General features: G+C 48.5%; 1 pseudogene; it reads right to left on the bottom strand.

Moving 5' to 3' along the window:
* The window catches only part of LOC115321057, a 78,135-nt pseudogene that overhangs the window by 15,602 nt on the left and 38,702 nt on the right, over positions 1-23,831 (bottom strand).

Below are 23,831 nucleotides of genomic sequence, written 5' to 3'. Positions count from 1 at the left end.
GTCCGTTCCTTTTATCGGGTACGTTCGGTGCTCCAAGAGTTGGCAGAAAATGGTGGCCGAGCTGCCAGCAAATGTCACGTCCAGGCCCCGCCCTCATTCATCCCCTCGAGCACGCACGCGCACACACGCGCACACAGCAGTGGCGGACGGGCTTCATCCTCCGGCGCCGAGGAACTCTCGCCCTCGATAAGCCGTGCATGGAGTCGGCGACAAAGGGTCCGCTGCCAGCCCGCGAGACGCCGACCTCGATGCCGATGACCCCTCTCACAGGCACGCATCGCGGCTCAGGTTGCAACCCGAACCGACCGCACTCGCCCGGAGGTTCCGCCGCCGGCGCTGTAACCGGACTCCCCGCCCGGCAATGCCTCCGGTTCCCGGGACACGAACACGTTGTCGGATGACTCGACCGATCTCCCGGCGGCACGAACACGATTTAGGATGACGCCGTCCATCAACAACAGCTCAAGGCCTGTCTAAACAGCGTTCACCGGTGCCGGGGCCTTCCCAACAGCATCGGGGAATAAAGTGTAAAGTGCAGGAAGGTGTTTCCCGTCGCACACTCTAAGAAAAAATGGAGGAAAAAAATAGCAACGGCGCGTCTTCCTCCCTTCTACTGACGCGCCCCCAAGCGGACACGAGAAAAGGGGAGGAACGAAACGTTTTTCTCCTTCTCCAGGCAGACGGGAGAATGCTTTCGCCCTCCCGACTCATCTTCTTTCGGTTTCGTTTTTCGAGCAGGCCGCGCACGTTGTTTAATAAAGAGCTGTTGAGTTGATTGAGCTTCAGCGGCAGCGAGGATCGCCTGTAATTCCGTCTTCTAGTCTAAACGTGCAGAACATTTCGGTTGCATTGACGTTTTTATCACTAATTTTATCAAACGAGCAAACGAAGCCGCTAGAAACAGCGAAGTTCCGGAGCAGTTCCAGCAGCGCTGGCAGCGCCACGTACACTGGGGGATGACTGTCTCCGGATTGCGGGACTCGCGCGGCACGGAACTACGGTAGCGAAACCACGCGGAACTGTGTCGACGTTTTCGACGTTACGGAAGCCGCAGGAACTGCGTCCAAGACAGGCAGGTTTTGCTGCCGGCTGCCTGGGTGTCTTCCGTGCTGAGTTCGGTTCTGTTTTCCGATGCCGAGTGCAACCGGCGTTCAACGTGGTTCTGTATTTGTGCGTGTCAACAACATAGCTGCAACATCGTGATGGCAGTGTCGTGTGTTGTGAACAGAAGACTGGAATTATCGCCGATGTGACCGTGTGTTCGCGTATCAGTGGTGTAACAAGAAGATGAGATCGTAAACTGTCGGGCATTGATGCCGCTGGTCGGGCCGTGATCGGAGGGGGCGGGGTGTCGCAGGTTGACATTCCGCTTTACATTAAAAAGTTTAATACCACTTGAGGGATTACGTGCAATCGATCAACGTGCGGATAGTCATGTTGGAACGCTGGTCTGAACGGTAAGCTCCTATCGTACAGTGGCCAATGTGACTGTCGGTTGTCTCGTCCCCGACAGCGATTGCGCTCTGGGGAAAGGACAACAGTACGAAATCGTGACGGAAAGTACGTATACTTACTGTGTTTAATTTTCGCATTAAAAAACAATAGTAGGTAAAATAGAAAAAAAAGAAGCTACCCTCTATTTTGCTGTTTAAATATTCTACGGTTCCTGGAGAAACTGCCCTCCAAGTGGCGCGCTGGGATGAGCGCTAGAAATTTTCAAGCTCGCCACGGCGTAGCTCCGTACCTGCCGCTAGTCGCAGCTTTGACTGCATTCAAGTTGATCGAAAAGCGATTTCTCAGCCCGTGAAGCATCACTTCCAGCTGAGTGAATATCCGGTCTACAGAGATTAATTTAAGACGGCAAATGCAGCTTTGCGCGAACAGCACAAATAGAAAAACCAATAGAAATACAGGCTATTACGTGCCGTGAGGGAAACAAACTCATGGCTTCGAACCGCATTGGAGCGGCTTGATTTATTGGCTTTCAAATAATTACGGCATGATCGAGCGTTTACTTTTTACTAAGAGATTCATCCCCTGAGCCATTTAAAATACTCTCAGGGGTATGGCATTGCTGGAAAAATATCAACATGCTGGGAATATATTTTATTGCTTAGGGAGTCACCGAAAAGTTCCGTACGTTCAAAACGACCAGTATAAAAGACGGAAACGCAGATTACGGGTGTAGTGTTCCAGTTAAAGCATCTTCGATCAACTCGCACCGGAATCGCCATGAAACGAGCACAGTGCACAGCGCTCCTCGGTCGTGCAGCGCGATGTCGGTGCAACATCGAGGACAAACTGCGCCGCGCCGGTGCACCGCGGCGAGCTCCACCTTGCGTCACTTCGCGTTTTGTTCGTTTTTTCCTGCGTAGGTCAGCGCACGGTGCCCGTCTGCTGTCAATTCCTTCTATTTTTTTACTCGCGGATTTGACGGTTCCACAGAAATAAACATCGTGGACGTGATTGTCGATGGGGTCACGAAGGGGGTGACAATTCCACATGTATATGTTGGCCATCATTATTAGTTTAAGAAAACGAAACACCAGATAATAGCCGTACCTCGCTGTCATCGAAACGCCTCGCGCCGCTTTCCACGAAGTTCGTGCTTTTCGGGCGCTCCTTGCCACCGCAGCAATCGCCACTAATCGCGGCGATGGTGAGAAGCTCGTCGTCTCGCCGTCAGAAGACCCGAGGAAATCATCTAGCGCAGTTGCGAGGCGTGTTCGTTTTTGCAAGATCGCCGTCTCGATAGACTGCGCGTCTGCTACTCCCGCCATCCTCTCGATTCCCGCTCCTGGCCGCAATGCCTGATGGGACTGCCCCCCGGCGCACCGCCGATTTTCTTGGTGCGCGTTGGGGCAACGAAAAGCCGCACCGGGAGGGTGCGCTTCTTTGATCGAGGACGTACGGTGCGCACCGGTGCACTTGATCGAAGATGAAGGGGCGCACCTCAGTGCCCCGGTGCGCACCGGTGCGGATGATCGAGGATGCTATTAGTGTGGTGCTCCGTTGTATTGATATTTGTGTGTGCCGTGTATGTGCTCATTGTATATTCACTTGATGCTTGTAATAAGCGTAATGTGTGTATAGTAGAGGATCCCCAAGCGCTGGAGAGCGGCTCTGAAGCGCAGTAGTGGCCTGGGAAGAGCAAATTATTTTTTGTAGAACATGAATGGGGCGGTACCTAGCGCTACCTAGCCTAGCTACTTGCAATTACTCTGCTTGACCACGCGACCCCGCCATCTGGTGGCTAGCGATTCAACATTTCACGCTACGCGATAAACAGCGGCTTCGAGTTTGTTCTTTCGAGAGCGGCTTTTGGTTCGCGGATTGAGTTTGCCCTTCTCCGTGATATGCGGTTGACGAAGGAATTGTGACTCGAGGAACTCCTAAGGTAACACGCAAAGTGCGCGAAGTAACTGGGTATCGGTTGTCTCCGTTTAACATCGCAGTGCTGTCGACGAGAAGACTGAGTAACTGCTTTCGAAACGCCTGTGGCGGGAATCTGGCTTCGGAAATAAACACGGTTCGCGGAAAGCTCGTGTTATGCTTTTATTTGCTGCTCCCCTCGTCCCGTACAAGAGACGTAGTGTCCTCGTCAAGCCTTATTGGGCTCGATTTGCTCGATTCGGGGCCGCCATATTCAGATTCAAGCGACGGAGGAACTTTGCTCCCCTGCTTCAGGGACGAAAGTTTCTTTCTTTCTAAAGGAACATAGGTTACAAGACCGTTCCTCCCCTAAGGGAGGACTATCCATACCCTTTTTTCTAAGAGTGCAGACGTAACAGCTTCATCGCCACCCGGGAAGTCGATCCGAAGGTGAGCACCATTATGGTCGCCTGAAGGAACGACGAGGCCTGTCGCTAGTATTTGATCGCGTAGGCCGGACGTTCCAAGATGCGTGGCCTTGGCAGCAGTCACTGGGACAAACCATCACGACAACAACAGCAAAACGCCAGCGAGCACCCGACCGAACTCACCGGTGCACCAGAACCCCCATCGGTCATCAGAACAAAATCCAAATTACATTAAAATTAAAATAAACCCAAGACAAACCCCGAAGCACATAATCACAATCATCACAACATGTAAGGAACAGCCGAAGCCAGAATCACTATCAAACTAAAAAGTAAAATTGAAAGTAAACGATTTGTTTCGCCCGACTCTCGGAAACCGGTCTCAGACTGAAGACCTACTCAAGCCATCGACGTTGCCGTTGTTTTTAGCCCGTTTGTATGCAACTTCGAAATTGAACTGTTGCAGGGCAATACTTCAGCGCAAGAGGCGTCCGTTTTTTTGGCAACATATTATGTAGCCACGCCAGAGTGCAGTGATCTGTTTCAACCATAAATTTAGTCCCCGCAATGTAGCACGATAGTTTCTGAGCTGCCCAAACTAGGCATAAGCATTCTTTTTCGCTCGCACTAAACGCTTCTTCCCGGACACTCAGTTTGCGGCTTACGTATAGGACGGGGCGCTCGTTGCCCCCGCTGTCCCTCTGACACAGTATGACGCCCATCCCCCTGTCACTGGCATCGCATTGAACTACAAATGGTCTGTTGTAGTCCGGTGCCGTTAGAAGGGGCTGTCTTATCAGCGCGTCCTGTAGCGCCTGGAATGCCGCCTGTTTTCGGTCGTCCCAGAGCACGAGCTTGGGCTGCGGTTTACGAAGAGCGTCCGTGAGCTGGCTCGCCAATTCTGAATACCCCTGGATGTACCGCTGATAATACCCCGTAAGTCCGAGGAACGCTCGGATATCAGTCTTTGTTTTCGGGCGAGGATAGTTGGCCACTGCTTCTATTTTAATATCAGATGGTCGACGAGATCCGTTCCCAACCACATGACCCAAGTAAGTAACCTCGGCTCCTCCTAGATGACATTTCTCCGCCTTCACCGTTAGGTTCGCCTCCCGAAGACGGACAAACACCGCCCGCCAATGAGCGAGATGGTCCTCCCAGCTGTTTGAAAAAACGGCAATGTCGTCCAAGTAGGGCAGCGCAAAATCGCCGAGGCCCTGCAGCACGCGATCCATTAAACTGGAAAAACAAAACGGCACGTTCTTCCCAGACAACACTTGGACATCCCCATTGTCCTCAGGACAACCTTTTGAGGACATTATGATGTCCTCAGGATGTCCTCGAATGATCCTGGATACATCCTAAAAACGTCCTATTGTCCGGCCTCAGGACATCCTCAGAACGTCCTCAGGAGGGCAGCCAAGGATTTTTCTAGTACATTTTTAGGACAATGCACTGCAGGTGGAGCTGTTCACTAAGCTGTTAGGATGCTTTCATTTTTATTGATTCTAGGTTTTCTCCAACTGGAGTTTGAACCTGAACATGCAAGGTGCAAGAGCTGCCTGCAGAAAGAAATTCATTGTTGTGTACTATTTTAAAGTGAAATTCACACACTAATTCTAGATTACCAGTCAGTGAGAGGCTAAGAGCATAGGTTCAAGGGAAAGGCGGAAGAAAGCTGACGGAATGCTGAAAAGGAGAAAAGAAAACCTCTTCCCTCCAGCACCCCGTCTGCTTTTCCCTCTGCGTCTTTCCTTGCCCTATGTTCTTAGCCTGTAACTATGAGCTTGTTCATGCCATTCATTATTGCAAACAGAGGTAACTGTGCAAGAAATGCTTTATTGGAGAGCAAATGCTATACATGACTTTTTTCAATGTCTGCACCAGACATGCAGTCTGTCTTCGCATCTTGGCCAGCGCTAGTCCGAATAGTCACCGGGATCTAGAAAAAAAAAGATTTCCATGAGCATTAATAATAAAAGCGGGTAATGTGAGAAACTTACCATCATGTCGAACATCTTCGGCTTTTGACTGCAGCTTTTTCAGTTTCTCTCCAGCGTGGCGTAGTCACACTTTGATGATGGTCTCCCCGTCAGCTTTGTTTGCACACTCAACATTTGCTTTCACTACCCCTGAAACATTGATTTGTGATGATAGTCACAGCAGAAAACTAAGATGGTCTAAAAAAATCACAATTAATGTCAATAAAAATAGATGTTCCAGAAAATTATGTTCCTTAGTGATAACGCGCAACCATACACGGCTATCTGACCCACACAGCAAAAGCTTTACCTATTTAGACAAAACTATGTTCAGAAAATAGTATCATTCTCCCACTCCCGAGTCAGGTTAGTTTGTCGGTTTTCATGCAAATTCAGTCTTACTTAATTTTACCGTCAGGGCAAGAATATTTAATGCAATCTGCATTTGACGATAGCTCCGAACCCAACAAGGCCCTTGTGCAATATTTTACATAACTAGTTTAGTGAATAACTTGGATGACTCGCACACGACAAACAAAAGTGCCTTATTGTAAATGATGTCTGCCACATTGAGATTCCGCAACTTTCAATTGCCTTTCTGGCCTACCCAGCTGAAATTGACACTCACTTCCTGGCTAAGCAGGACCTCCAAGATGTTCCTGGTAGCAGAGCCGATGGATCTGGCACCAAGGCCAGTGAACTGATGCAGCTAAAACGAATTTATTGGATCACATAGACGCTCTTATTAAGTGAAAGGTTAGGAAATATAACAAGATTGAGAACCCTTCATACCACATGCGTTCTTTTCTTTTCATCCGAAGACTGGAGTCAAACTCCAGAAATGCCTCCAAGTCGGCGAACGGCTTCTTCAATACTTCTTAAAAAATATATATATAACATTCGTCACTATCTTGAATTGCTGCCATCATCAATTTGGATGGAACAGCGCGGATATACAGACTCGCAGTGCTGACTAACAACTCAGTGATATATTTCTTCTTCCTCGAATCGTCATCTTTTTCTCCTTCGCCGTTAATGAGAACATTTTAAATTTTTAACACCAGAAACCAAAGAGCCAATAAACATTAATAAGTAAATAATAAATAAATAAATAAATAAATAAAGGACAACTTAAACTAAATAAAAGAAAAAAAAAATTAAAAGAATAAGTTTTTAAAATGAATTATAATAAAAAAAATTAAACTTAAATTTTTATTTTTAATTTCTTTACATTATTTTGTTTTATTTATTTTTAGTTGTCATTTATTTGTGTATTTATTGTTTATTTATTAATATTTATTGGCTATTTAGTCTCTGGTGTTTAAAAATGTAAAATGTTCTCATTAACGGCGAAGGAGAAGATGACGACTTGAGGAAGGCGAAATATATCACTGCGTTGCTAGTCAGCGCTGCGAGTCCTTCTTGTGTGCCTGTGAGTGTGACTGTATCCGCGCTGTTCCATCCAAGCATGAATTACTAACTAGCCCAATCATCCACATTATCAAACCATCATCAACCTCGAGGCTGTTTCTGTTTCTGTCCTGTCTTGGCTTAGCTTGCTTGGGTCTCTCGGATGTGTGGATAATTGCAATCACGGTACGCCTTGTAGTAGACGGTAGCTTGCGCCACCTAGTTTGAATGTTGCCAATGGAACTGAATTCCGAAATACTGCCCAAATACAAAAGTAGTAATAATTGTAGTGCGTCGTGGTTTTATTTATAGAATTGTTTCATCAAAACTGTATTTAAAAGATGTCCTAAACTTACACAACTACATGTAATAATTTGTATGTGAAATTTAGTTAAGCAGTAAACATGAACTGTGTATACTACCGCCATTTCATTCATTTATTTTTTTTAAAACGCAATCAAATTGAGGATGTATATATTACCTCTAACTTTGTATCCTTCGTCCTCAATAAGTTCTCGGAAGGACTTTTCCAGGATGATCCAGCGACTGACGTTCTCAGGATGTCCTGAGGATGTCTTGAAAACCGTGAGAACGTTTGTATCTTTTGAGGACGTCCTGAGGATGTCGGGTGTTGTCTGGGTTCAAGCCAAAACTCAACATTAGACGCCGGAACGTACCAAAGGGAGAAACGAAAGCTGCGTACCGACTTGCGCGCGCGGTGAGTGGCACCTGCCAATATCCCCGAACTAAGTCGAGGCTGGAGATGTTCCTGGCACTGCTCACGATCTCGATCCGCTCTTCGATGTTAGGTATCGGATAGGTCTGGTCCCTTGTTACCGCGTTCAGTCGTCAATAATCGATGCAAGGACGTGGGTCCTTACCTGGAACTTCAACCATGATTAAAGGAGACGTGTAATCACTTTCTCCTGGTTCTATTACCCCCAGTTCGAGCATTCGGTCTATCTCGGTCTTCATTAGGTCCTGCTGTCTCGGTGACTGCCTGTAAGACTTTGCCTTAATCGGCTGATCTGAAGTAAGCTCAATGTCGAGAGTGACTTCTGTTGTTCTACCCGGCCGGTTCGAAAATATGTCCTGAAACTCTTCTAACAATCCCCTCAAATCACACAGGTCTTCAGGCGTCATATCCTTCGTCTTTACAGCTTTTTGCATTATATCTTTGATTCCAGTAGCATCGGAATGCTCGCCCAATTGAGGTACCGGCAAATGCACCTCTTCCGGCGCGTTCAAGCTCATCAGAGCAATCCCCTCGCATTCGACAAAAGGTTTCATAAGATTCGAGTGATAAATTTTCACCTCTTTCCGTCTCCCGCCTAGCTGAACCGCGTAATTGGTGTCTGATAACTTTTCGATCACCTTAGCCGGGCCCTCCCAGTGCACTTCTAGTTTGTTTTTCTTGGAGCATCTCAGAAGCATTACTCTGTCGTTCACTTCGAACGTCCTTTTTCGTGCCGTACGGTCATAGTACGCTTTAGCTTTGAGCTCTGACGTGTTCATGTTTTCCGTGGCGATCGTTCTGGCGACGTGCAAACGTTCCAGCCAGTCCCAGAACATACTCCACTACTATAGTGTCTTCTCCGCTCCCCTCCCACGACTCGCGCAACATACGCATGGGAGACCGCAGCGCTCTGCCGTAGACCAGTTCAGCGGGGCTGAAGCTGGTAGATTTGTGAGCTGCCGAACGGAGAGCAAACGTCGCCGCGGGCAAGCAACCCTCCCAGTCATGTCTGTGCTCGTGAGTTAGCGCTCGAAGAACGCGCTTGAGCACCGCATGCCATCTTTCCACACTGTTGGTTTGCGGGTGGTGGACAGTACTGTGTATAATATTAATGCCACACCGCTCCAGAAACGTAGTCGTCAAGGCACCAGTAAATACGCTGCCCTGGTCACTCTGAAGTTGGGCGGGAAAGCCTACCCTTGCAAAGACTGTCAGTAGGGCGTCAACTATCTCCGCCGAGCTCAACCCTTTTAGAGGCACCACCTTTGGGAATTTAGTTGCGGGCAGATCGTTGTAAGGATATACTTGTAGCCCGACTCTGTTACGGGCAGAGGCCCTACCGTGTCAATGACCAAGCGCCTGAATGGTTCAGAGATCAGGGGAACCAGCCTTAACAGAGCCTTCCATTTATCGCTCGGTTTTCCGGCGATCTGACACACGCTGCACGACTTTTACGTGGTTCTCCACATCTCCGAAACATCCAGGCCAGTAGTACTCCTGTAAGAGACGCTCTTTGATCTTCTTAATGCCGAGATGTCCCGACCACGGGTTCTCATGAGCCACATGCAGCAAGTCCGAACTATACTTGGAAGGAACGATGAGCTGGTCGAAAACCCTCCCCCTCCTATCTTCGTACTGCCGATACAGCAGGCCCTCTTTCTCGGAGATGGTCACATTTTTCTTGGCTACGCCATCTTTTCCCGTCTCTGATAGCCTCCGAAGGCTCGGATCGGTTTTCTGTTCGGCCTGTAGGACGGCCGCGTCCACTCTCAGTAACTTTCGGAACTTTTCGGTGACCGGTGGAACCACGCGCCCGCCTATTTCCTGAAACTCGTCCTCCACGCGGTCGTCACTTTCCATCTTAATGGATTTTCGGGAACCGCCAGCATCCCCGCTATAATTCCTCGTCTCACTGGGCTGCCTGGTTTCCTCGTCCTGTGCTGCGGAAGCAGGGATCTTCCCTTTTCCCTTAGATTCAGGTGACCCTCCCGGCTCTCCGTCATACACTAACTGGCTTTCTAGTTCCCGCGCTTTTGACCTTGTCAGTGCCTGCACCACGACCTGTGTCAGCTGTTTTCCCATGTCGCGCAACTTTCGATCCGATTTGTTCGAAAACAAATATAGATACAACAGTAGTAGATGATTCAAAACAGCAGCCTCTGTCTCCTATTGTACCAAACGGACCCTCGATCACGACCTTGGCCACCGGCAAACAGACGCTCTGTTGCTCCACCAACTGCCGTATCCAAGCACACTCGCCTGTGTAATTCTCGGGGCGGACAAGGGAAGGATGCATAACATCTAGCGTGGCGGCGCTGTCTCTAAGAACTCTACAGGCATGGTCATTCACGCGCAAGTTGCGCGTGTATGGCGCCAACAGTTTGTCGTTCTCATCGTCATTGCTGATGTATGAGAACACCATGCGAGGTTTTCGACAGCCGGCCGCAATATGTCCCGTTTCGTTACACCTAAAACAGCGCATCGGCTGGCTCGACTCGAAGCACTTTCTGTTCAAGTCACTCGCCTTGCCCTCTGTCGTTTTGCCGTTTACTTCTTTCACCCTCTCACTCCCCGTGGAACCTGCCTCCCGGGGCGAGTCCTTTGTGGGACCTTTAAAGTCCTGCTTCGCTACGTCGCTGCGCGTTTTTGAAAACCGTCCGCGATAGTCTGCGCGTCCCTCGAGGCCTCTATGCTCCGGCGTGTCCCCCTTTGGCTGCCCCAACGCGATATGTACTCCTCGGCCAACTCAGCTACCTTCTGGGTGGTTTGGGGCAGTTTTTCTTGAACCCAGAATCGGACTGCCTCTGGCATACACTTGTAGAGCTGCTCGAGCCCTATGCACTCGACTACGCGATCGTGGTCACCGCAGACTTTGGCACTTTCCAGCCACTCCGCCAAGTTTGACCTGAGACTGTACGCAAACTCCGTGAAAGACTGCTCGGCCTTTTTGGTGTCTCCCCAAAAACGCTGCCGGAATGCCTCAGTAGACAATCTATACTTCTTTAGGAGACTGAGTTTGACCTCCTCGTAGTCTGAGGCATCTTCGGTGCTTAGCCTCGCCACTACGTCAGCCGCCTCGCAGGGCAGCAAGGTGAGCAAGTGCTGGGGCCACGTGTCGCGCGAGAACCCGATCCTTTCGCAAGTCCGCTCAAAGTTTACTAGGAATAATTCTATATCTTCCCGGGTTTTGAAAGGCTGCAAGAGTTCCTTTATTTTAAAGGCCTCGACAACGTTGGAGTTCGAAGCGCTGCTACCAGCCTGTTCGTTCTCTGCCCGCTTTAACTCCATGTCAAGGCGCTTCATCTCTAGCTCGTGGCGTTCGCGACCCTCACGCTCCTCTCTTGCTCTTTGTTCCCGCTCTTCTGCCTCGCGTCTGACTCTTTGTTCCTGCTCTTCCGCCTCGCGCTTCCTTGCTTTGATCAGTTCCCAACATTCTTCTAATTCAGCGTCCTCAGCGCCGATATCCTGAATGGCCTTCACGAGAAAGGGTTTCCGCTGAATCTTACGCGTGTCAGTCCCCGATTCTCCGCACATCAAAAGCAAGTCTGGCTTCAGAAACATCTCAAGATTCATGATGAATGCAATTTGAGCTCCCTTAAAACTACCTCAAGTACCTAAAACAAAATCTGCTTGAGTGTAGTCCCCACTGCCGGTACCCGCATCTAACGATCTAGGTTTCTGGCGTCACCAATGAGCTCAAATCAGGCACTCACCAACTATCCGCCGCTGAAGTCGTTCCAGTTCATCCCACCGCTTGCCAACCAGTTGTTACGACCCAGGGGTCCGCCAGGAAGCCTCAGGCAGGGCCAGGCCAGGATCGGATCCGCAGGACGATTCCCGGCAGGAACATTACGAGACGGTCTCTCGACAAACTCTCATTTAATACATATGTACAAATATCTGCATCGACCGAGAGCACTTGCGACCTCTCGTCCGTTCCTTTTATCGGGTCCGTTCGGTGCTCCAAGAGTTGGCAGCCGATGGTGACGGAGCTGCCAGCAAACGTCACGTCCAGGCCACGCCCTCACTCAACCCCTCGAGCACGCACGCGCACACACGCACACACTGCAGTGGCGGACGGGCTTCATCAATACCACCTAAAACACAAGGCCTGCGCGTTTCCTCCTCTAAACGTCATCACTAGTAGATCTCCTCAGCGCCCCCTAGCTAGCCCGGATGAGCAACATCGTCTGCTACATCGTCTGCTCCATCGCCTGCTTCAGTGATTTGTGTAACAGATAATGAAACAGATGCTCACGCCGAGTGTCTCTTGCGTATAGCATACGATCAAGTCAGACGTTCACGTGGAGCGTCAAATGCATGAGCGAAATTGCCTTACTGCTGCGCGAAGGGCTGAAAAGCTATTCGTTAGACGCTGGACGCTGTCACTGGACGCCATTTTCGAGGGCGCTGTTTATAACCCGGGTAGCTGCTTCGAAGCGTTCTACCGCAGAACGAGCGCGCGCACTAGAAATGCGCGTCTCAAAGCCAGGAGCGCGTGCTAGCTCGCACTCCTGGTTGAGGGAGCGTTCGCGTGCACGTCACAAATGCACTGGAAGCTCGTTATCAGCTCGCGCTCAGCAGTCACGCACACAGCTGCGGCCGCAAGTGAATGCGACGTAGTTGCGACGCGGCCCCTACTCTCGTCAAGCTTCAGCTGTTTGCCACTTGGGGTGGGTCGGGGATCTACTAACGAAACGTCATGCGCAGGCCTTGTCTTCTAGGTGGTATTGGCTTCATCCTCCGGCGCCGAGGAACTCTCGCCCTCGACAAGCCGTGCATGGAGTCGGGGACAAAGGGTCCGCTGCCAGCCCGCGAGACGCCGACCTCGATGCCGATGACCCCTCTCACAGGCACGCATCGCGGCTCAGGTTGCAACCCGAACCGACCGCACACGCCCGGAGGTTCCGCCGCCGGCGCCGCAACCGGACTCCCCGCCCGGCAATGCCTCCGGTTCCGGGACACGAAGACGTTGTCGGATGACTCGACCGATCCCCCGGTGGCACGAACACGATTTAGGATGACGCCGTCCATCAACAACAGCTCAAGGCCTGTCTAAACAGCGTTCACCGGTGCCGGTCTGACCAGGAGGCCCGGTTCGATGGCCTTCCACAACAGCACCGGGGAATAAAGTGTAAAGTGCAGGAAGGTGTTTCCCGTCGCAGACGTAACAGTTCCTCAAATCCCTTCTCGAACCTCACAGCTTAGACAATGTAAGACGCCCTATTCTTATGTTTTGAAAGCTTCCAATTGTCCAAATACCAAGCGACTTGTACTGCTTCGAGGCACATATTATCTCTGTCTTCAGAGATAGTATGTTAGACTTACCCAGCGCATCATAACTATTTCATTAAAAGTCTTAAATTAGCTATGATGTTTAATCAAATACCAACAAAAATTGCCTGGATCAGATTTTCTGTCCAGTGTAATGAAGGTGCCATTATCTCTTCATAAATATGTTAACGGGCACCATTTTCTAACGAAGTAGCGATGTAATAGACCGATCTCACCAGCCAGTTTGACTACACCACCGCTGCCGCAATGCATCAAGGGAACTTTAGTCTATCTGCATGTGCACAAACCTTGCTGGAGCTCTGCACTTGTGGAGCACGAGACGGCACGAGCCCTCGCGTGCACGGCTGCCTGCCTCCCGTGAACTAAAATTATGGCGGCGTCACGCATGCGCCGAGCGCTAAGTGAGATCGGTCTATTGGGAAAGTTTAAAAGACTTCGTCGTTCATGAACCTTTTATTAGCAGGTTTAGCACTTTGTTTTTCAGAAATGCCGCCGCAAAAACATTTTAAGTGTAAAATGCTTCTGGAGCTGCTATTCTTCTTCCACGCTATTCTTCCGCGCTAGTAAGCAACGCAGAGGGGAGGATAGAAGGGGAATGTGAACTCACCGCTTCCCCACCCTGCGCGTGGTGCTATGATGTGAACCCAACAGCTGCCCTCTGTTGACACTCCCTCCGTGACCTTCGTATGGTACGACCGATATCACCATGAGCAGACAAAATCCGTGAAAGGTTCTTATATTAGATAAGGATGGCTAGTTGGGTTAGTTGGTTTTGCATCATGGTGTAATACGCCAAAACAACAGGGACAAAAAACGAAGGGAGATTTAGGCAGGACGCGGAGCATTTACGCCGCGTCCTGTCTAGTTCTCCCTTCGATTTTCTTCCTGTCGTTTCGGCGTATTACACCATGGTTCTTATATTAAGCTATCGATTTAAGTGCGTAGCACATATAACGAGAAATCACCAACGGAACGTACGGTCGACGGGATTCCATCCAGACGCCGACCACCGTGGTTGGACACAAGTATCGCAGAAACTCCGTGGTACACGGCCTCCTCGGCGTCTTCGGCTATTGTTGATTAAAAAAAAACGAATTGATTTAAAAGGAAGTCATTTAAAAAAAAAAAACAAGTTTTCGCTTTGATGTTTAAGGTAGGCCTGTTGATGATAATGTGCAATGGTCAAGACACAAGAACTGATCAACTTAGATTGATTTGAAGTTTTCTAGATATCTGAATAAGCCGACAAAGCTATACGAGCTTTATAACTCCAGTAGTTGAAAAAAAAATTTAATAAGCATATATTGCACCTGGTGACAAGATGACCCTGACATAATTTTGACATTGTCAGACACCCAGTGAAAGAAGCTATCGCCACTGGTGGTATCTCTAAACCACTTGACTTCGAAAGAGTAATTGAATCAGGTACGCCCTATTTCAATATGAAACACCCACTCGCCATCGCAGCGTATGTTGCGGTGCTGGGCACACGTTAGACAGAGGAAGTTTATTTTCAGATGATTGAACATGAGTTCATTTACTTTCTCATCACAAGCAATCTGGGCCAACCCGAAACGAATCACAAACAGCCGCTTCCAAATGCTTTGCCTAATGGGTATTTTACTTTGATCTGTACATCTGCTGAAAGAGTCATCTGCAATGACTCGCTTGCCACTGGGTCACCCGCAGCCCTCACCACCTGTCACATAGTACGAATTATTACGGTGTGCGGTGTGTGCATATTAATTAGCACAAATGATGTCGCCGCTGAAGGTGAGAAAGTTTAAAAGTGCAGTCTACGACCGCACAACGGTGCGATGCTCCTGCAGATTCAGTTTGGGGCAGGGATGCCAATGGAACTTGTCGCAGGGATGAGAGTGGAACTCAGGATCCCTGGGATCTGCAGCGCACCGGGAGCCCCTAGGTTGTGTTTTTAAGGCCGGACTCCATGGGACGAATATGCTGCGGAAAATCGACGAATTTTGTTCGGTGGCTTTTGATTGGCGCGTGGCATCGCAGTGGGTGCTACGTCGCGCGCAAAGCGAGTGTGCCTTCGGGCGGCGTTCGTCAGTTATTCGTCGCATAATTCGCTCCTTGGAGTTCAGCCTTTCAACTTACTCGAGTTTGCATCCGGCAACGTCAGCAGGTAAAGGTAAACCATACGACCAGGCGAGTAAAGCGAGTAAAATATCTGCAGCTTTATTTTGAACGGCTTGTAACTTTGTTTGGAGTCTATCTGGTTTGACCGGGGCAGATCGGAAATGCTGGAGACGACCGAGATTATCGCTTTAAGTGTCAAAGTAAAACGCAAATATGTTACTATGTTCATTTTGCTTTATATAGGGGTGACGAAATTTAAGATCTCTGATATTACTAGAGGTTTTTTGCAGAGAAGACTACGAAGATAAAATAGGAAGTGGTTTCTCTCACACGACTTTTGCGTCCACCTTTGGGTCCTTCTCCACTAAGCGTCATTACTAGTAGATCCCCTCAGCGCCTCCCAGGTAGCCAGGATGAGCACCATCGTCTGCTACATTGTTTTCGACATCGTCTGCTCCATCGCCTGCTTCTGTGGCCATGCCACGGTGTAATACCCTATTCACTCGAGCATAAAGGTCCCTTTAGCTAAGGGACCTTTATGGCGAAAGGCGAATCAGTTCGCGATCCTCCGCGCGTGGCATATGCTCGCGATCTACTAGCGCGGGCTGATTCGCTGGCTGCAAAAGGACCTATGTTAAAGGTACCTTCATGCTGGTCGTGTGAATGGGGTATAAGATACACTCCTTAGGTGAGGACACGGCGGGGCTGAACACGCGGCGCGAGAAATCAAAAAGCGTTCGTTCGACGGGCATCTGAAAGGCTGCATTATTCCGCGGCCACCGTACCCGCGGCTGAGAGTGTCGCCGGCGGCCAAACGGCAAAACTGTGTGAGCGCGAAAAAAATTATCTCGTTGCCATAACACCCCGGTACAGCGTGGTCTTTCTGCACGAGCGACAACCTCGCTGGAGCTCTGCGCGTGTGGAGCATGAGGCGGCACGAGCCGTCTTTGCCGTGCCTTCGGGGCGACGAGTCATCTGCCGGCGCCGCTTGAAACCATAGTGAGAGAGAGAAAGAGAGAGAGTGAAAAGCGAACTTTATCTGCACTGCGCGAGGTGTGCGCTGTCCTCACCTGAAGAGTATTATTACACTGTAGTATTATCTTACACCGTGGGCCATGCTCAGGACTAGGGTGCCTTCATGTGCGCTTTGCTTAGGATGAAGACAGCTCGCCATATTGTTCCCCACTTTTATTTTTATTCTTTGTTCAGGAGCGCGTGAAAGCGCGTGTCCCTGCACGCGTGTGTGGTGCTGACTGTGCTACGGCGACATTTTGTTTTTAGCGATTTCTTTGTATCTTTCCCGTGAGCGCGTGCTGTCGGCATCGGGTACTACAAAGGGTGGCATCACTCTAAACAGAAGGACATTGAGGCACCCTAGCTCAGGACAAGCTCACATTATTAGGCTGCTAAGATCAACCCCAAGATTCTCGGACAGGCGAGCGCCACCACTACTTACGCCATCTATCGGCCGCCGTTTCGCCGGCGCCCGTAACTCAATGGACCAAAGCGATCTTTTTTGATACGAAGAAAAGTAATCACTCAATCGATTTGCACTTTATTGTCACGTTTTAATACGCTGCCCTCAACCTCCACGAGAAATTTCGTGGTCCTGGGTTTATATTAAGTCTGGCCAAAATGCAACCAAACTTTTACTCATTGGTTCCTATGGCGAACCGCAGAAAAATCATACGTCTTTTCAACATTCAATGCAAACCCTAAGAGAACCACACCATCAATTTAGTTGCATTTTGCTATATATATAGCCAATGTCTCTAGCTCCATGGAAACATTTTTTATTTTCAAATTACTTATATTTAAAGTGGTTCCCCAGGACTTTAAATACCAAAAAGAATCCGCAGTTGGTGAGGAGACTCGAGGATTCAGGGACGTTGTTGCGTTCCTAAATACATTTTTTAGCAACATATGTAATGTATAACAAAACGGCAACTACACTAAATATTTTCTTAATTGATAAACACAAAACCTGAATGCAGGTTTTTTTTTTTGTTCTCATTGCGTAATTAGCTCAAATACATTATACTTAAAGCGCTGAATAATTAAGGACTCAAAACGTTTTTTGATCCGAACTATATTTTACAAAGTGTCCAAATTTCATTTCACCAGCTATTCCACTTCCTCCCCCCCCCCCCCCAAGAATGGCATTAAAAATAAAAATGCCAAAATGAGTGGGCGTGGTCCAGACATTTTGGCCAACGCGACATGAAGAGTACCATTTATGGCGACATTTAGCACGCTGTTACTGCTAATTAATCAATCTTATGTAGGTTTGCTGCGCGTGCGACCCAACAGCTTTTGAAACGGCCCGGTATCTCTTAAGTCATCACAACCTCAGACGTCAAAATCAGGCAAAAAAGGGGCGTGTCCCAGAAATTCAGCACTCTATAAGCCATAATAATGCATCTCCTCTAGTTCTGCGACGCATATGCCCGAGTGTTTTTGAAGCGGCCCAGAATTTATTTAGTTATCGCTCTCCGAAGCTTGCCTCAACCGTCAAAAGGGGGCGTTTCCCACAATTTTGGACATACGCGCCGTCAATTGTACCATCAATGGCGACGCTCAGCAGTCTGTAATTTATTATAAGGAATCTCCTCTAGGTCTATGACACGTATGCCCGAGTGCTTTTGAAGCGGCCCAGAATTTATTTAGTTATCGCTCTCCAAATGTTGCCTCAGACGCCAAAATCAGCCAAAAGGGGGCGTTTCCCACAAATTCGGGCATACGCGCCGTCAATTGTACCATCAATGGCGACGCTCAGCAGTCTGTAATTCATAATAAGGAATCTCCTCTAGGTCTATGACACGTATGCCCGAGTGCTTTTGAAGCGGCCCAGAATTTATTTAGTTATCGCTCTCCAAAGGTTGCCTCAGACGCCAAAATCAGCCAAAGAGGGGGCGTTTCCCACAAATTCGGGCATACGCGCCGTCAATTGTACCATCAATGGCGACGCTCAGCAGTCTGTACTTCAGTATAAGGAATCTCCTCTAGGTCTATGACAGGTACGCCCGAGTGCTTTTGAAGCGGCCCAGAATTTATTTAGTTATCGCTCTTCAAAGGTTGCCTCAGACGCCAAAATCAGCCAAAAAGGGGGCGTTTCCCACAAATTCGGGCATACGCGCCGTCGATTGTACCATCAATGGCGACGCTCAGCAGTCTGTAATTCATAATAAGGAATCTCCTCTAGGTCTATGACACGTATGCCCAAGTGCTTTTGAAGCGGCCCAGAATTTATTTAGTTATCGCTCTTCAAAGGTTGCCTCAGACGCCAAAATCAGCCAAAAAGGGGGCGTTTCCCACAAATTCGGGCATACGCGCCGTCAATTGTACCATCAATGGCGACGCTCAGCAGTCTCTAATTCATTATAAGGAATCTCCTCTAGGTCTATGACACGTATGCCCGAGTGCTTTTGAAGCGGCCCAGAATTTATTTAGTTATCGCTCTTCAAAGGTTGCCTCAGACGCCAAAATCAGCCAAAAAGGGGGCGTTTCCCACAAATTCTGGCATACGCGCCGTCAATTGTACCATCAATGGCGACGCTCAGCAGTCTGTAATTCATTATAAGGAATCTCCTCTATGTCTATGACACGTATGCCCGAGTGCTTTTGAAGCGGCCCAGAATTTATTTAGTTATCGCTCTTCAAAGGTTGCCTCAGACGCCAAAATCAGCCAAAAAGGGGGCGTTTCCCACAAATTCGGGCATACGCGCCGTCAATTGTACCATCAATGGCGACGCTCAGCAGTCTGTAATTCATTATAAGGAATCTCCTCTAGGTCTATGACACGTATGCCCAAGTGCTTTTGAAGCGGCCCAGAATTTATTTAGTTATCGCTCTTCAAAGGTTGCCTCAGACGCCAAAATCAGCCAAAAAGGGGGCGTTCCCACAAATTCGGGCATACGCGCCGTCAATTGTACCATCAATGGCGACGCTCAGCAGTCTGTAATTCATGATAAGGAATCTCCTCTAGGTCTATGACACGTATGCCCGAGTGCTTTTGAAGCGGCCCAGAATTTATTTAGTTATCGCTCTTCAAAGGTTGCCTCAGACGCCAAAATCAGCCAAAAAGGGGGCGTTTCCCACAAATTCTGGCATACGCGCCGTCAATTGTACCATCAATGGCGACGCTCAGCAGTCTGTAATTCATTATAAGGAATCTCCTCTATGTCTATGACACGTATGCCCGAGTGCTTTTGAAGCGGCCCAGAATTTATTTAGTTATCGCTCTTCAAAGGTTGCCTCAGACGCCAAAATCAGCCAAAAAGGGGGCGTTTCCCACAAATTCGGGCATACGCGCCGTCAATTGTACCATCAATGGCGACGCTCAGCAGTCTGTAATTCATTATAAGGAATCTCCTCTAGGTCTATGACACGTATGCCCGAGTGCTTTTGAAGCGGCCCAGAATTTATTTAGTTATCGCTCTTCAAAGGTTGCGTCAGACGCCAAAATCAGCCAAAAAGGGGGCGTTTCCCACAAATTCGGGCATACGCGCCATCAATTGTACCATCAATGGCGACGCTCAGCAGTCTGTAATTCATTATAAGGAATCTCCTCTAGGTCTATGACACGTATGCCCGAATGCTTTTGAAGCGGCCCAGAATTTATTTAGTTATCGCTCTCCAAAGGTTGCCTCAGACGCCAAAATCAGCCAAAAAGGGGGCGTTTCCCACAAATTCGGGCATACGCGCCGTCAATTGTACCATCAATGGCGACGCTCAGCAGTCTGTAATTCATTATGAGGAATCTCCTCTAGGTCTATGACACGTACGCCCGAGTGCTTTTGAAGCGGCCCAGAATTTATTTAGTTATCGCTCTGCAAACGTACTCGACGCCATATCCCATGTTACAGTAGCCATGTCCTCCGGATTTCGACAACAGCACCACTCGCGGCAGTCTGCACTTCTGGCTTCACACGGCCGATGGGACGCCGCCGACACTTTTTCCACTGCCCCTATATTCTAGTTCAGTGTAACTAGAGCGCCGACGTTAGAACGCGCGACTCGAGAGCGCTGCGATAGGAGCGCGCTTGCCATTAGAGTGCACGTCACAAGAGCGCATGACCAGTAGAGCGCATGTCACGAGAATGATTACCTTGTCCGAAAAAGAAGCTTTATTGTACGCAAACATTTTAAAGCACGCAGAACCACTTGAGGATCGGCTGGGTGCAGGAGCCGAGATTGAATGTTATTTCGAATGGTGAAGTTGTGTACATTAGGAAGTGACTTCATACTCAACCATAACCACATTTTCTGAGTTCCAAGTTTGCGAAGCGCTGCTCAACAACACAAGGTGCACCTCACTAGACTATTTTTCTCTACCACACAAACTTATGGTGTAGTGGAAAGTCATCAGTGGGGCCACTAACTTTAGCGCGTCGGTGTCGTATTGGCCCTCACAGCATTCACAAACACGTTATGAAAGTGCGTCACACACCGCTAACAAATAAATGCGCCCCGCAAACTCAATAATGAGTGGCCGCATCATCGACGTCTGTCCTGAGCCGCCTCTGTATGCCATTCGTGCCTTCTTTTTCTGGACAGCATCTCCGTCGCAGTGCACACCGATGTGGCGATCGCCGGAGTACGGTAGAAGCTGGCCGTGTAGTTTCCGCTTCTTTTTTGTTGCGCGAGCGCTTGCTGCAGCCCAACGCACCACCGTCTTCCATAGCTCTGTTGCAAATCGCGGTCGTCTCAACCACCAGCATGGTCGACAGCGGCGTGCGACGTCCTTTTGTGGCGTAGGTGCAGCCCATGTATAGTACAATGGTTTGTTTTAGGCTTCATCTAGCAGTCTGAAGAGTCTAGGACATTTCGGTGCTCGAAATATTCGGTGTGCGGAGTTTTTGTTGCATGGTCGTGGAACACAAAGCGACGCAAAAAGTCGCTTTTGTCCTTATTTTACGATTATTGTTTGCCCGAACTTCATAAAAAATGTCATCTTCTCTTTCTGCTCGACTTTTTAGCAGACACCAGCGCCCCACGGGCGTTAGAGCATGTGTCTCTCACCTCCGACCACAATGAATAAACCTGCACCCCCATGTAGCGTCTTTTGGGAAGCCGGGATCAGGGACGGCAATGGTACTCGACGATTCCTCAGGGGCGTTGCTAGCAACGCCGCCTAGGTCCCAGAGCAGTGAGCACACACGTTTTGTAAATAAAAGGGGTCCACATTACCCTTTGTGCATGATTATATTTCTTTTGAAGGCGCCTGTGATACGTGGCCGTTATAGTATTTGGGAGGGCTAGAAACTGGCATTCTTTCCGGAATATATTATTATCAAGCCACACATGCGAATAACTTCATATGTGTATGGATTATGCACGTTACATACCTATCATCCAGACATATTTATGACAAATCTTAATAAAGATGTCCTAGACGTATATTCTAACCTTTAGAATATTAAAGCATGCTAATGCCAGAAATGACGGGCCGTTTACACCGAAATATCCGTGTACCTTACGTCTTCTATGAACACGTCCTCATTGGATCACACAGGCAAATAATTGCTTAATTACACGTATCGTATATTTTCATTAGGGGGAAAAACCTAGTCAAATAAGACATCTTGATAATTACATCCATTATATTTTATGCGCCACTGCCGCCACAATATTTGAACATTCAAATGCCTGCTGGAAAGCTCAGCTATTTGAACTTCCAAACGTCTATTTACACAAAAATCTCCATGCAGCAAAAAGTCCTTGCACCGAAAAGTCCGTGCTCCGAAATGTTGGCACCGAAACGACCTACACCGAAACGTCCTACACTGAATTGTTCGGATCCCCAGTCTGAAGAATCCAACACCCTTGCGAATAAAGACAGAGCCTGGGTCCGGACATTTCGTCGAACGCCGTTTCATGAAACGCCGTTTCATCGAAGCCGTTTCATCAAACACCGTTTCATCGAACGCCGTTTCATCGAACGCCGTTTCATCGAAGCCGTTTCATCGAACGCCTTTTCATCGAACGCCGTTACAGCTTGCAATATTTTTGCAATTTATTTTTATACACAACGTCATCTAATTCTTCCTTTTTTTAAATCACAGTATGCAGTGACGAGATAAGTTCCATCGTGAACATGTCCTGCTTCGAGAAGAAAGCCTCCATGAAACAATGACCCCTCTTCATGTCACATAAAACAATTAAAAATGAGACAAAAAAAAAGAGAGAAAGCACGTTGTGCTTCCTGGGAAGCGGGTAGTGTTTTATTTTCTGACAGATAGCGTGTACCTGTAACCTTGGGTTATGTGAGGATCCGAAAGGGTTCTGTCTTCTTGGGTGACAGAGCACACCCAGGGCTTTACTATTGTCTGGTGCGGGTCGAACGCCGTTTCGTCGAACGCCGTTTCATCGAAAAAATGGACGTTTCATCGAACGCCGTTTCATCGAACGCCATTTTATCGAATCGCTGACGGCCGTTTCATCGAATGTCTTTTATATAAAAAGTGTGAAAGATGCTCTTTTATGCACGGATCGAGTACATTCTCGGGTCATTCACCCATCTCATCGTCAGGTTTTTTAATGTACAAACTTGTAGCTGTTACAATTTATTTTGATGCAAGTAACCCATGAGGATATTTGTTCCGATTATTACGTTTGTTTCGCATATTGTGCTTATTTATTCACCCCCTCTGTATCACCCGATGGGCCTTGAGGGTATTGCAACAATTAAATGAAAAGTCGCACTGCCGGTAAGAGCGCACTCCAACTCGCGGAGGCCAGAAGGCGACTTAGGTTTTGCGCAGGCGCAACAACTTTAGCCCTGTGAGCTAAGGCCTTTACTGTGAGCCTCCTAGCCTGCCATGTGTTTCTATTGATACTTTTTTACTGCCCGAAGCTTGCATTAGCTAAAGCTGAAGTGCTATTTATGAAACTACAACGAAACATTTTTTTTTTTTAGTTCTAAGACTCAATGAAGTCAAAAGTAAGTCGTCACTTCAATTTTTTTTTAAAACTTTCGGGGGTTTATGTGTTCCTGCGACAGCCATTCACCGTTTAAGATGATGAGCAATTGCTCTCAAAAAGTCCCCCCCCCAGCCATGCTCCGTCGGTTCTCATAAAAAAGGCGGACCTTCTCATGCTATTGCCTTCTTCTGGCGAGGAGGCTCTTGGGAACTCAACATCGCCTCCAGCTTGCCTTCTGTCAGTTGATGTTCTGCGGCGATGCAAGTCAAAAACTTCCAGAACCCGGGATGGGCACCTCCGACCAGCTTCAGCAAGCGGGAATGCCACCCTGGCGTTCGATAAGACGGCGTTCGATAAAGCGGCGTTCGATGAAACGGCTTCGATGAAACGGTGTTCGATGAAACGGTGTTCGATGAAACGGCGTTCGATGAAACGGCGTTCGATGAAACGGCTTCGATGAAACGGCGTTCGACGAAATGTCCGGTCCCACTAAGAAACCGTCCTGAAGATGATTCATAGGCAAAAGGGTCGGTAATAAAGTTGACAGTAAAGGGGAGGTGGTTCCAGTCCAGGTGTAGCCCGAAA

This window comes from Ixodes scapularis, unplaced genomic scaffold, assembly GCF_016920785.2.
Source record: "Ixodes scapularis isolate PalLabHiFi unplaced genomic scaffold, ASM1692078v2 PGA_scaffold6__148_contigs__length_123643588, whole genome shotgun sequence".
NCBI lineage: Eukaryota > Metazoa > Arthropoda > Arachnida > Ixodida > Ixodidae > Ixodes > Ixodes scapularis.
This window is presented reverse-complemented; position numbering and strand designations above follow the sequence as displayed.